Here is a 15,391-nt window from a genome sequence, read left to right as displayed (position 1 = left end):
GAGCCCTCATCATGGTTTAGTTCCTACTTAACTCGGATTATATATGTAAACGCGACCAAATCGTTAACTATCTTACCTGTATTCTCTGCAGCCTGCGGTTCGAAAGAAATTTAAACCCATGGAATGTGGCCGGATCGCCGTTAATAGCCTGCGAAGAAGCATAATTCTTCGAGACTATGTTATTTGTATTAGCTATTTCTTGAAAGCAACTCGCTGAAATTGACTGGTGAATCGACTGGTGAGAGATAGACAAATCGAATCGTCAAATTTCTTGTTTCTCTAGAAATTTTTATAAAAATTTTTACAGAAACACTTTTAAAAAGAATTGCATATGTATGATATGATTGTAATAATTATAGCTGAAATTGATAAAAGTGAAGTCGAAAAGAAAGATATCGAAAATGTACAAATATTGAATTTTTAACACACATGGGAAGAAGAAGAATATTAGATAAATTTAATAAAAAAGACAAGTGCACAGAAAATTTAATTGGCTTTAATTAAATCATTAAATGATGTTATCATTTTATTTTTCGCCAATAACACACGAATGTATTCTGTTCTATAAATTATTCCTTCAAAAGTGAACTGACTCTTTACTTTTCTCTCGATGAAGATGGAAAGGAAACATCGACTCACGCCTGACAATGTTTGAATATCTGTCAATTTAAAATTGGACAGGGATATATGAGAAAAAAGCAAAATGTCCCCTCATCCCGTGCGAGGGATACGAAAAGGGTGGGAGGGAAAAAGCTGCTCGATCCGCGCGCTATATGAGAGAATTGGACCAATCAGGGCTTGGTGGGTTCCAGGACGCGGAGCACTATTAATCCCCGGAGGATTTGCCATGGAGTTTTTGCGTTCGTGATCTGAACCCGGGGTGGCGTTGCGGTTGAAGCTGCGGTTTGATTTATCTCCAACCGCTTCTCACGCAACCGCGATAACTCACCGGCCCTTAATTTCTATTTTTCGCCCCCCTCGCCCTTCTCGACCATCGTCACCCCTGCTCCTTCTGCTTCTTCATCGCGATCGCCAGTACTCGAGTGGTTGCGTTACTCGATGTTGCTACGACCTCGATCCAATCGACCGACATGAATTAATCGTACCGCAGATTCTCTACCCCCTCTAATCACAGAATACAACGATATCTGGACCTCGCGGTAATGATATAGATTAACCCTCTCATTAATTTCCCTGTAAAGTTCAACAATCGCGATATATGTTAGATCATTTCTGAACAAAACGCATTCGACAATTGCGAATAAAAAATTATTATTGTTCTTTGAGATTGCTTTATATTTATAAAATGAAGGGTGTCTCGCGATATATGTGAACCAATAGTACGAGAGATGCGAGACGGCACATTCTTCTAATTATCTCGCAGGTTCGACGAATGAAGAAGAGAGTCCTGTAATTTTCTCCTCTATTGGATCCACTATGGGAAAACGAGAAGCAATTCCGACCACAGAAAGTGGCAGCAAATGGAAAATCACCGGACGCGTTATAGATTCTATATAACCGGAAGTTTGCACCATTTATTTTCTCCGGAAAATGAGAAATTGACGGATCGTGGATGGGGCGGCGATGGCGCCGCCGGAAGGATGAGAGAAAATGCGAGCGCGTTCAATGGAGGCGAAATGGTAGAAGGAGAGGAAGAAGAAAAAAGAGCGGGCATATAAGTGAGAACTCGCAAATGACGATACGATGACGATGCGCGCGAGCTGTCGGTCATAAGGGAAATGAATAACGAGATGCCAGCAGCCATTTCGACGCCGCTTGCGTTGCCAGCAGGATACTATCGATTATACGATGAACGTTCGTGGCAATCGATCAGGAAACACGCTGAAATTCGATGTTCTGCTTACGTCCACTTGTCGGTTGCACTGCCAACGATTGTACACGCCAGTCAATCGATTATATAGATTATATGGATGGTAATTAATCATAATTACCAAATAATACTGGATAATAAATTTGTTAAATATAATTAAATATTTGAAACGATATTATTTTTAGAATAACCAAGCAGATTTTTTTGTAACAAAATAAAATACTTTGTTAGATTGGCGATATTAGAGATCGATATCTTTCGCAGATTATACTTCGTTTAATACATTCATCGTAACAATCTGCTTGAAATCTTACTATCATCAATCTTATTGCCAGTGATTGCATATTTCACTAACTTAATTCAAGAACCGGCATTGTCGATGGGAAAATTGGTAGCATTAAACCGTCTGTGTTTGACATATTACATTCTCAAACTCCGCATTCATATGTTGAATTATGCCTGTTCGACAAAGAAACATAATTCGTAGATGAGACTGGCTCTTGGTCGGAACTCGAGGGATCTCGTCTAACTAGTTCTGGTTTCAGAACCTTCAGGCAATTCGATCCTACGTAATTGCCTTCTTGGATTCTCCTTGACCGCGACTTGGACTCCGACAACGTATCCAACGATTTTATCACGTCATTTTCTAGCCTTAAATGAGTCGATTCTTTACTTTTCTTTATGCGGAACCTGCGCAATCCTTCTCATCCAATTTGGTCAGAATACCAAGAATCGAATCGGCAATCATAATCAAGGAAATTTAAAATTGAAAAAAATTATATTCAGACTGTTTGATTCTTGGTCATAAAATGTATTGATAATCAACAAAAATGATATATAAATGATATATAAATGATACATATAATAAAAGAGATTGCAGCTGTTAGCAAGAATCTTTCACGTAAATAATTTTCAGAATGCGTTATTCTTAATATTTTGAAATTAATTAAGTGGCTTATGATAATCGAGATGAAATATAATTTGAAGCTTTTTCAATCATCACATTCGTTTATTTATTCGAGACGCTCACATGACTATGTGATATAATTCGCACTTGTGTGTCAAGCTTTATCTCTTTCAATTTGTCACTCTCGACATAAGCCCAATTATTATCTCCGACAATTAATAAGAAATCATGACGTAAAACGAAATTTCACTGCTAATTGCCTAAAAAAAAAGAACGAAAACTGTGCTATTAATCTTTATAACCGTCATCGAGAAACTTTTTCGATCAAATGATGACATGCCACCTGAATCCATACTTGTCGCCTTCTTTCTTTTACGTCAATCGCGGGCGAGACATCGATCATTCGTTCAATTGCGTTTATCGTTTGCTGGAGCATATACTGCGAAATTTTTATTATGTAACCACCATTATATAATATTTAAACCACAATTGTTCTAATTACATTTAAATCTGCAATGCGAGAAATAAATTGATTATGTTTACATTATAATTTTTCTTAAATATATATCGTATGTTTTACTTATTGCATACACAATATATTTGTGACTTTTACATGATTTACATCGAAAAATTAAAATGCAGCAAAATAATCGAAAGTAATATTTCCACGTCTTTTCTTTCAATTCGAGCATAATCAATTTACGAGAGAAAATGCAGAGGTTCGTAAGAACATTTTATTTGAAAAATTACAAAGGTGTGTCGACGGATATTGCCATGCTATTAGAACAAACAGTTATCGATTAGAAAATATAATCGCGGCGGAAGATCTTAGCGAGCGAGGAAGCGGTTTCGGGAGGTGGAGCCTGACTGGCCAGGGTGTGGCCCTCGAAATATCCCCGAGGGTAGTTAGCACATGTAGGAAACACAGTAGAGGGGGCTGAAAATGATTTAGGTTCCTCGGATGTTGAGGGAGGGCCGGGGAGAGAGGGGCAGGTGGTGGTGGTTCGACAAGGGGGTTTCAATATGAGCCAGCTGACGCCTCGCACGCGGATCATCACTGATACCTATGTTCCATTTCGATGGAAACCGAGTTTATGTCCTACGTTTTGCTACCGCCAAAAAAAAACAACGATCTTTCGCACTTGATACCAGATTCGGTCGCAATAACGCGGCAGCCAAGAGGCCCGGAATGAAAAATTGTTTCCTGAGCGAAACACGAGGGGAATTTTATGTATGTTCCTCCGTAGTATAATTCTAGAAATTCAATTGTACAACAGCCATCTCGTAAATATCAATTCTCAACCTTGCGAAATTTCTCAATCAATTTGGAGCTGATTTTTTCTCGCTAAAATTATACTTCATATATCGCAAGTTTTAATTTAAAGATATCAATAAATCCCTCGACTGGATAAAAGAATCAATCGAGAAAAAGTGATTCTGTAGGTCTGAAATATTCTGTACATATTTCTTAAAATTTTGCAGCCTAGAAAACAAAATTATAGAATTGAAAATTAAAAATTATTTATGTTTCCAGATTCCATTTTTGTTTAATGCGCAAATCTCTTGTAAGTTCGGCAAGTCATTCTTACAATTATTATTTATACATTGTTATCTTTTATACTATGATACATATCTCTCGTCTTATAAAAAAAATTCGAAATTAATTTATTTTTTAAAGAGAGAAATATATGGAAAAAACAACTATGCGTACAAAGCAACGCAAGTACAAGGATACCGCAATTTTTCAAACTCATCTCTTGCCTTGCGAAATCGTCGGAACCGTGTCTCGCTTGAGCTGTCCAAATATTTCTGGTTTAAGGACGAGCGAGACTGAATGGACGCGCGTGTCATCTCAGCGGGACGCGAAGTCCCGGGATCGAGAGAGGTATCCATAGCGCGCCCTTTGAGACGACAATAAAAGGACCCGCTGGACAAGCAGCCCAGAAACACGGCTACCGCCTACTCGATCGTTTGTAACGCCGGCATTGTCCTTGCCGCGATCGCTGTCGACCGCGTCACCGCACTGGTAACAAAGCACGCCAGCCGGGCTTGACAATGCGCGAGATTTGTCCGAACGACCATCACGATGGCGAACGCATTGTAGAAAGCGATTCACGTGCGTTTGCACAGCTTCGAGTCCCGAGATCGCCGAGCGTTTCTTCCGGACTCTTCTGCATGTATTATTCGTCGCCGCATGTATACAGAGATGTTTTATGATATCATATTGTGTTATTATTTATAGTAGATTTATCTTTTATTTTTTTAACACATTTTGCATTTAGTTTCATTTTTCTAAAAATTTATTAAATCTCCTTTTTACTTCTGACTGCTATCAATCTACGGTTGACAAAATGATGGAGGGAATATGCGTTTTACCGAGCTCGGATTGATTCATTGAGAAAAATCGTTTGATTGTACCAACAAGACGTATATGATTAAAGGCGTTTTGGTTAAATCAAACAAGAATTTCTAGTTATCATGATAAGACTCGATTTTTTATAACTAGAATGTTTAATAGATTTTACTATAAGGATTTGGTTAGTATTTTCTGGTTGGATCTATAAAATTTCTTGTTACATTAATTTCTTTGCTTGCCGCTAGGCAACACTCTTAACTTAACTCGTATTCAATACTTGTCATAAAATGTATATAAAGAACTAGTATTAACGTTAAATTTAAAGTATATTTTTTTTCTCTTACGAGCAGTAGTACCAGAAAGAGGACGCTAGCTCTCTGATTGTGTGTGTTTGAGCTGCATCCTCTTCTTGCATCACTGTTTATCAGTTTAATTTCTAATAAACTGAATTTAAAATAATTTATTCAATAATCTGGATTGAATTTATCCAATAATCTTGTTGGAATTCAGAATATTAAACAGACTTTTTAAATTAGATGGAAAAAATTTTAGACGACTTAGTGCTGGCAAGTTTAGTATTATTAAAAATTGGTAAATTTAACAGGGAGAAATTAATCAGATCCATTTGGTAATTTCTACAAGAATTTTAGTTCGCCCATTTTCCAACAGATATACTGATTGAATCTATCAGAATTCTAATTAATGCAACCAAATTTTTTCTCAGTGATGTAACGGGTATTTTTGATAATTATAACGTAGTTCGATATCATCTTTTGCACATCAATTTCTTATTAATCAAGAAATGTTTCAAGCATATAATAACCGTTATTTTTTTATTAATAAAAAGCGGAAAAATAATATTATTTCGTCTATACGTCCTCTCATTGTTTGGAAGAGATTTTTTAAGCTACCGTTGTGTTCGCGTTTTCGTTTCATTAACTTTATAAAATCGCTGATCACAGTGTGATAAGTTCCCATCGGAGATTGCTTTGTCTTTATCTTTTATATATCTCCTCACACATACACACTCACATTCAATTTAAGTCTTTATGATCCTTGTGTATGTATGTATTATCTTCATTTTCCGTCGATGATCGCAATACACGTCCACTTCTCTCCACATCCGCTTCTCTCTTGTTCAACTTTCTGACTTCTCTTCTTTGGCTGTTCTTGACTTTCGTGTGAAAACACGCGAAAGATTGAAACTCCGACTCAAAAGCTACACCGACACACAATGAGACAGGCCGCGCGAGTCGGCCAATAAGGCCGGTTTCCAACACCTGGCAGCCCTGGAGCGATTCGCCTTAGAAATCGGAAATACAAATTGTCCGAGGGTGGAGTGAAAGGACGTGTGTGTCGTGTAGCCGGGGAAAAACCACAAATCACCTACCCTCCTGTCGTTCGTTCCATGTTCTCCTATTGCCATAGTCGCGCGGGTGAATCCAAAATGGCGATAACGAGCTCCTTCTTACCTTCGACAAGCTGCTGTTACACGGTGAAAGTCAAAGATCCGATGTCGTCCCGCTGGTATCCATTGTCAGTTAACACGCTATAATGAAGCCCGCGTGAGCTTAAACATCCATTTATTCCAACAATTGTATCGCTCTTGCGAATTTCGAATGTCAAAGCGATTTCACGTTTGCTTCCATGTATTTTAAAATTGGAGCAAGACACTTGTATGAAAGTCTTCTTTACAATTTTTACATGTCTTTCAGACCTTCCCACTTTTAAACTTTTGGGTGTCTTTGCTCGCGTTAATTTTTATTTATATTTTTTCACTAGTTCTTCAGCTTCGTTGCATACAAGATGTTTGTACAGGCAACGTTGCTCCGAAATTAATTATGAACCATAACGATAACGCGCTTCCTTCGCGTCGGCTTATCCCTTCGGATGCTAGCAACGATTACTCCGTTTCGCTCGACTGACTTAATTACGACGCTTGCACCGAACGCGCGTCATATTTCTCGCCGCAACTTGTTCGCCAAACGGACGAGGCCAATTATTAGATAGTATGTTAATGGGACGGACATACACACGCGCGTTTACGAGGTAATATATTAATAGGATGAACGCGCCAGGTAATTATTTTCGCGTTATTCCTTGCGTGCCTTCTCGCGCTCTCGCCTACATAGTAATTCGATTCCCTTCGCTTTAACGCGCGATTTCTCCGCGCCAAATTGAACGTCGTCTCGTTACTTCGCGAGCGAAGTCAAATCCGCTTCGCGAATAATAATCGTACATCCCTCGCTTTATGCCCGCATCGCCTGCCATTCAAACCTCTCACAAGCGAGATCTCGAACCGTTACATCCTTGGCACGCCAATTAGCACTATGGGCACAGCGGATATTTATTTCAATCTTCGTCAAGTATCGCCGTATTTGCGATATGCCTTTCGCAGAAATTGTCGGATTTGTCTCCAGCAGCTTCCCAGATGATGTTGAAGTTTTTGCGGTCATGAAAAGCGCGTTTTATAAATCTTGACCCGTAAAGTTAATATTTTAAGGGGATCCTAAAGTCGCCTGTTTTCGACAAAAACGCCGTAATTTTCGGAAGTGTTCCATTTTTTATTGTCTGTATAGAAATTATTAGATATTAAAAATCCTTCTCCAGAATTGAAGTATACACTCAAACGGACACGTGAAAGCTCTATATAATACGAAATTTTATATTGAAAAAGAAAATAAGTATAAAATTATTTTTATTTATTGACTTCTTAAATCAACATGGCATTAGAGCTATTAACTTGTACAAATATTAGCTTTTTATAAAAGTTTTATAGCTTTTATGCAAAAAATTGTAGTTTTCACGATTGTGTAATGTACCATAGAACATTGTCGAACTATAAAAACTGAATTTAATTGCCTAATTAATAAATGGCATTCTTCCGAAAATTTCAATCCGTATGTACATACCTGAAATATCGGTAAAATAGAATGGAAAAAGCATTTCTTTATAAACAACATGAGAGAGATATGAGATGAGGATCAAATGAGGGCGTTATAATCATGTAAGAGTTCGCCGTTCAGTTTAGGATCCCCTTAACTTGAAGTATATTTTTTCGAAACAACTTGAATGAGCCCTAGCGTGAAAAAAACGTAAAGTTTAATTGTAATTGAAATTATAATGATAATAATAGATAAGAATAAAATTAAAATTCTATATTTATATGAGAAAAATTCTAGTTGAGAAAATATTTTATTTCTGAAGTTATTTTGAATTAGCACAAAAATTATAGCGCAGTGTTAGACCTTTACTCGATACTTCTTTAATTTATTCTATATATCTGGTTCTATATATATTTTATTCTATATATCTGTGAAGATGAAAATAAATGATGAGTCTCTGTGTTTCGTTGAAGAGGTTCATCAAATCGGTTCCGATCATATAATTGATATCACGGTCGAGAAGAAATTAAGCTTGTCGCTTCGGCTGGCATACTTCGAGTAACGATCGAGAGTACAGAGAGAGCCGATTAGTACTAAGGCCGTGTTATATTCCCGCGGGCAAGGGAAGCACGAAACGGACGATTGTACCCGAGGACATAATTTACGCCGAGAAAGGGCGGGTAGCGACAGCATTAGTAGCTAAGTAGGACCCTACGTTATCCTATATCCCCGCGAGGATTGCGCCTTTGCGTATATATGGGAGAGAGCGAGCGAGAGAGAAAGAGGACAGGGACTCGGACGATCCTCTTCAAGGAGATTCCTATCTACCGCTGGCACCCGCCAAGCTGGAGAACACCGAGAACCATCAGATTACAATCTTCCTTTCTATAACCAACCAAGTCGGGTCTTTAACGTGAAAAGGAGTCGCCCCGGCAAGATGCTGCGTTGTTGCTGTTGTGTCCTTGTATGTCGTGGTACCGCCGTGGCTTACGCACCACCGACACCTCTCAGCCGTCGCTATTATGCGCAGATGAACAGACTATTACCATTTTGTCGGGCGAAATCGAGTCCTTTCCTGAATTTGCGAGAATTCTGTATGCAGGGTGTCCTACAAATATATTTTCTAAAATGCAGAAATTGCAATATATTAAAGAGATTGACGACCGACGTTTAATTGACATTGAAGAGATCAATTTTATTCTCAATTAACTTCTCTTTTGATAAACTTTTTAATCTACCTTTAGCTTAACAAGAATTTAACTTGACGAATTAAAATTGTCAAAGTATTATAAGCCGTCGTCTAATGTTGAGAATTTTCGATAGTACTGTCGCGCGTTTGGAAAAGAAATCAAATGCATGAAAAATGTAGATAAGTTTTGGTCTTACACCCCGTATATAGGAACATACGTAAATGTGTCGAGGATATATGAAACACCTATCTCACGAAGCGCGTGTTCGATATAAGGAGAACTTCTGAAAAATCATCTCGGTCCAGTATCGTCGGCAATCATAACAGTGGAGAACACCGGGAACCATTCAGATTACGATCTTCGTCCTTAACAGCCGCGCTCAAGGCGCGACTTTAACGAGAGGAGAAATCGAATCGGATTGCGTTGCCGTTGTTCTGCTCGCGTATCCGTAAACGAGATGCGGAGATTATTGCCATCTCGTGAGAGAAGTAGCCCTCTCGTTACATCCGGTTTCGCGTTGATGTGTGCGTATTGTATGTGTAACTCAAACCAACTTTTTCGTCGCGAAGCGAATATTAGTTGCATTTTTTATTGATTGATAGGCGTTGAAAATTCGTTAAGATTACAACACATAATTGGCACTTTTATTATTTCTACTTTGACTGATGCATAACTTCTATCGCGAAGAAAAACGAACATAATAAGCAAAAAAAAATCATTTAATAATAATTTAATAATTTAATAATAATTATAAAATAATAATTATTAATTTAAAAATAATTATTATTATATTAAAATGCAATTTTTCACGAGATGACAAGACTCTTTGCCTCTTGTTTACTTGAAAGCGTGTTAGAATGACGATGCGAATCCTCCTCTCGTTAATTTTTCTTATGATAATACGAAAAATGCTGACGTATAAATGATATCCTCGAAGCTGTAAGCACGAGACTTACCAAGATAGTCAACGTTAAGTATATCCATCGGTCAACGACAAACGTTACAACCTCATCGATGTAAGCTTTAAACGCGAATGTCGGGACGATGCGTAGGCAGGTATCCGAATATATTAAAGAGAGGAACCGCGTCGGGGACATTAGGTGGTCGGACGTGTAGCCGAGAGATGCAACGTCCCACCAATTAATTAGACCCAAAATGGCCACCGACGGACGGTGGACCACCATTTTATCTCAGGTATACCACCAGGCGGATTCGACGTTAAGCGTCGAATGTAGTCGGTCGTAAAGTAGAGATAAGTCGCCGCCTACCAGAAAGGATCGCCGAAACGGCAGCAGCTGCGCCGGCAGATATTATGGCGCCGAAAGAGGGCTGGTGAGGATAAATCCCGGCACAGATTAGATCACTGGGCTCAAGTTTCCAACATTGGGGAACCGATCGGGCTTTAACATTTAAACTTTCCTCCCATATCGCTCCCCGATGCCGCCAATCTTTTACGATATTTGTGCGCATCCTCTTTTTTCGAACCCTACTTCCGGTGAGTCATTAACCAAATCGATATATATGTAAATATTGTAATTTTATTAATTTTTCTATCTCTATTTTTCAAACAACACGCATCTTCTTTAATTAGTAAATTCCGAAACCATAAAGTTATTTAATTTATTAATTTATGTTTCATACAGATGCTTGATGATGCTAATCTAATCTTAAAATAATCGATCAAAAATTGCTTATTTAAAAAAGAAATTCAGCTAAATCTAGTCTTTTCTAGATAAGCTCTCAACATTAATTAACTGACTTTATAAGCACGTTATTAAGAAACTCAAGAATTTCGCTGGCATAAATTTATCGATCGATCATGATGCTGATATTAATCGCCAAAAGTTTATATCACGAATGAAAATCTCGCTGTGCAATGATATAAAATATCAAGACAATTATACACGCACATAATTATAGCTTAATTGCAACGTGACAAAATGACAAGACGGCGCTCGCCGACAAATGATAGTACGAGCTCGCATCTTGTTTCTCCAGTCTGACCTGTTCTCGTTTCTCTTGAATTTGATAAATTTGATTTTATCGTGCAGCATTAATTCGAAATTACTTATTATACACGTCACAGAAATAAAGTGATTTCAAATTTCACGAAATTAATATAAAATGAGGATCCTATCTGCGATTAGGGGAATCGTTCTTAGAACAATCAATATCCATCTCAATTTTTGTTTACAACCCTTATTACAGATTAATCTCGTTAAGCGTTTCTCGTTTACCTGAATACTTGGAAGTATTTTTACACCCGACTGCTGCCAACCTACGTTGGCAAAAAGACGGAGGGAGTATATGCGTTTCACCGAGTTCGGATTGATTGTAACGGATATTCTTGATAACTATAATGTATTTCGATATCACCTTTTGCATATCAATTTCTTATTAATCAAGGAAGGTTTCAAGCCTATAATTATCATTATTTGTTTTATTAATAAAAAGCGGAAAAATAATATTATTTCGTTTATACGTCCTCTCATTAGCTGCGAGTGAATCTAAGAAGCAAAATGATTCGCCAATAAGATTCGTTTTAAGCAATCGTATAGGAAATTATCGTTAAGTAGGACGCAGCCGAAGTAGTGGCGGGGATAATAATTGACATAATATATGTCAAATTATTATTATTAATGATAATAAATTGTTGTCAGTAATTATTATTAAATTGTAAAGTTATAATTGTGAAGTTATTTTTCAATAATCTTTTTCGTATTACTTTTCGATTCTAATCAACATACGTGAGATACAAGACACGATATGACTCCGATCCGATCGTAAGGCCGGAAAGCCAGGGTTAAATCGACGCGACCCCTCGCCGGAGCACGTAGAACAAATTATTCCCGGCCGATTTCGATGACGCGGCCGCGCATTAACGCGCTCCGCTCCGCTAAAGGGAGGCATTACCGGGCACTTTATGTACCTCTCTCGACCTGGAGCACGCATTCCTGGAGTCCAGAAACGGCACGCACGATGCCGACGCGGACCGGGGGAAAGTTTTATGACGAGCAACGAAAGGGGACGCCCGTGTGTGCGTGTGTACGCGCGCGTTAATCACCATCGTATACGCCGTATTCGGCCACCTTGAATGCTTATCCAATCGCGACGCGAGAGAGGCGCGAATTCTCGGTCCCCGCGCGCTCGTAATTATCGCCAATTAAGGGCGCGGCGGACGATTAAAAGCGATTTTCGCGTGCATGCGCGGCATACATGCGATACACCCGGAATCTCGCGATGCGGAAAAACGCAAGGCATCGCATCGCGCGATGCCTCGTAATCCATAAAGGCTAAAGCGAGGATTCCTTTCTGGCTCCTCGCGCATTTCAGCGAGTCAAGAAAGAGGAAAACGTTAGAGCCAAATGGTAGTAACAAATTAATCTATAATTGATTAAAGTAATGAAGCGTCGTAAAGTTGATTCGTCACAATGACGAAGTCATATGATATAATCATCATTTTATTTCAACGACTTCTAAAGACATCGTTTGCGATAATTTGAATAATTAATAAATAATCGTATAGTTTATTCGTTTTCTATCTCTTTCTAAATAATGTTACATGTCATGTATAAATACGAGTAACGGAATTTTCATCGGAAATTAGCGTAGACGGAATCGAGATAGAGACGAAAGCTCGCTCCGAGAAATATGTAGATTCTGTTGGTTTTGTCCTCAACGGCTTACAAGATAATTAGCGTCCATAAACGGAAAATATATTTTGCTGCGGCCGCGATATGCTGCGCACGCTTATCGAAATGCAGCGCGGACAAGAATTTCCTCCCGACTTATACTGATAATTATCGCTAATTACAATACGTTGAAATGGAAATTAAAATAGTGTTGTACGCGCAAAACCTATCGTGAAAGAGATCTATAAAGTAAATAAAATATATGTTAAATTTGTCCTATTTAGAGAAAGCATAGTTCAAGTAGCGCATGCAAGGAAAAAATGCGAGCGCATTATGCGAAATGTAATGAAATAATAGCGGAAAACATAAATCCAGAAGAATGATCTAGATATCTAGACTCTTTCTATTATAGGTTTTCGCGCTGTAGATTCAATTAAGATATAGATAATTATTCTAGCTACTATTAAGGAGCTACCACTATTAGTTCATTAATTACAAAGTATGATAAACTCTATTTGTGAGTCTTTTTTTCTTGCTTTTCTATAAACATAATTGTTTTGCATTCAAATGGACAGCAGATTGTATATTATACATATTGATTAAATAAAATATTAAAAGATATTAATAAAATATGTATCCTTATGTATATAGAAATATTATTATTTGATATATTAAATGAGTATATAGTAACTTAATTATTATGTATATTTTTATTCTGCTATATATTAATTATATTGTACGTTCAATTTCCACTTATTAATTAAATGACACCAAGAAATTGATTTTGTTGCAACATATTTATTCAATCAAAATATGTAATTACACTCTAATACTGATTGTTATCGGAAATATAGAAAATTTCAAGATGTATTATAGAGAAATTGTTTTTCTTTTTTTATATGTAATTAGATGTAAAATTTATTTTTATTTAATATGTGCTTCTTCATTTAAAAATGACAATTTAATCGATTATTCAAAATCCTACAAATTATAAAATTTATTGAAATTAATAATTGTTATAAAGCACATATTCGTATTAGTATTCTTTAAATTATTGTTAAACCAAGTTATTGTTAACCAGTACTCTTTCGGTGAAAGACCTGTCTAAACTACTTCCATCCCAACTGTCATCACTAAAGTTTACCGATATTTTGCATGGATGCATATTGAGTAATGCACAAAATGACAAACTGCCGTTGTAAAAAGCCGCATGACATTTAGTGGAACATTACAACCTGATTGGTCGGTAAATACATCATGAAAGCGAAAGACACATATGCACGTGTTAACGTATAAATTTACCACACACAACCATACTTTTCGCATAATTTTCTCACGCTGATGGAAGCACTGGAATGTTTTACGAGCTGAGTATATTCACAGTTTACGTAATTGAAGCATATTAACTTTTTCAACGGGAGGAACGAAATCAAAAGTAGATTGCGCGCTTTTATATACGACGCATTTTAATAACTTCTGGAAACAGAGGAGAGGGAAAGTATACGCGCACAGTGGCTGCGAAGAGAAGAAAAAAAGAGCGAAAAAGGTAATTGTATTGCATTTTAAAGTGTTGCACCGGGATAATATCTTGCGCTTATTATAAAGGGACCGACGACAGCACCACGATAGTACACGTATACATATATATATATATATATATATATATATATATATATATATATATATACGTATGAGACGCAAGATCGAACTTCGGAGAAGGGACGATGAGGACGGTAATTTCTCCGTTAAAAGGGATAGGGTAATAATGCAATTATGTGTGAGCGTGCGTCCATCACGATTCTTATTAGCAGGCAATATTTTAATTCAAAATTGGACCTAATGATCCCGGTAATTCTGGCTTTATTATTCCTTCAGGCCACAGCGAGATGAAGTAGCACGAACAGTGCAGATTGAAGTAACAATTCTCGTCTGCAAAAAAGTTATTCGATCTCCAGAGAGAGAGAGAGAGAGAGAGAAGATAGAGATAGAGATCGCAATACCAAGTGTGTTAAAGAAAAAAATTGACTCTGCGGAGATATGTATGCATGTCGCTTATTAAGAACACGCGAATATTTGGCGCTTTGGTTCTGCTATACCAACTCGAATTGTACTTTGGTCAATTCGCTAAGAAAGAAACAAGTCAGCAATTTTGATTCTCATTCAATAAATTTGTTGCATTATTGTATGAATACTGTTATTTATTATTTTTAATTATTTAAAAAACAAGTAAACAGCTGAGAAATTACTGTAACGTCTTGAGAAGCATGTCCGAGTCATATTCAGCGGTTGCGTGAGAAAAGAAAAGTCTTCTGGTACGTCATACGAGCCGGCCACAAGCGAGAAAGCTTCCTCTCGTATATTCATTTCGGTGAGATCTCGAGGGCGTGACGAGACGCGAAGTGAGGCCGCCTCGAAAAGAAACGAAAAAAAAAAAAGAACTGATTGCAGGTACCCACGCGCAGCACTCAATTCAGATAATAGAATGACTTGATCGTACCACCGCCTTCATTTTCGCGCGCGTACATTCGTCCACCAGCCACCAAGGTCGCTTACCTTGACAGAATAAATTGGCGCGCAGGGTGCGTCACCT

Source organism: Camponotus floridanus, unplaced genomic scaffold (genome assembly GCF_003227725.1).
Source record: "Camponotus floridanus strain SB8 unplaced genomic scaffold, Cflo_v7.5 scaffold91, whole genome shotgun sequence".
Taxonomy (NCBI): domain Eukaryota; kingdom Metazoa; phylum Arthropoda; class Insecta; order Hymenoptera; family Formicidae; genus Camponotus; species Camponotus floridanus.
The sequence above is the reverse complement of the archived record's forward strand: the minus strand, read 5'-3'. Positions refer to the sequence as shown.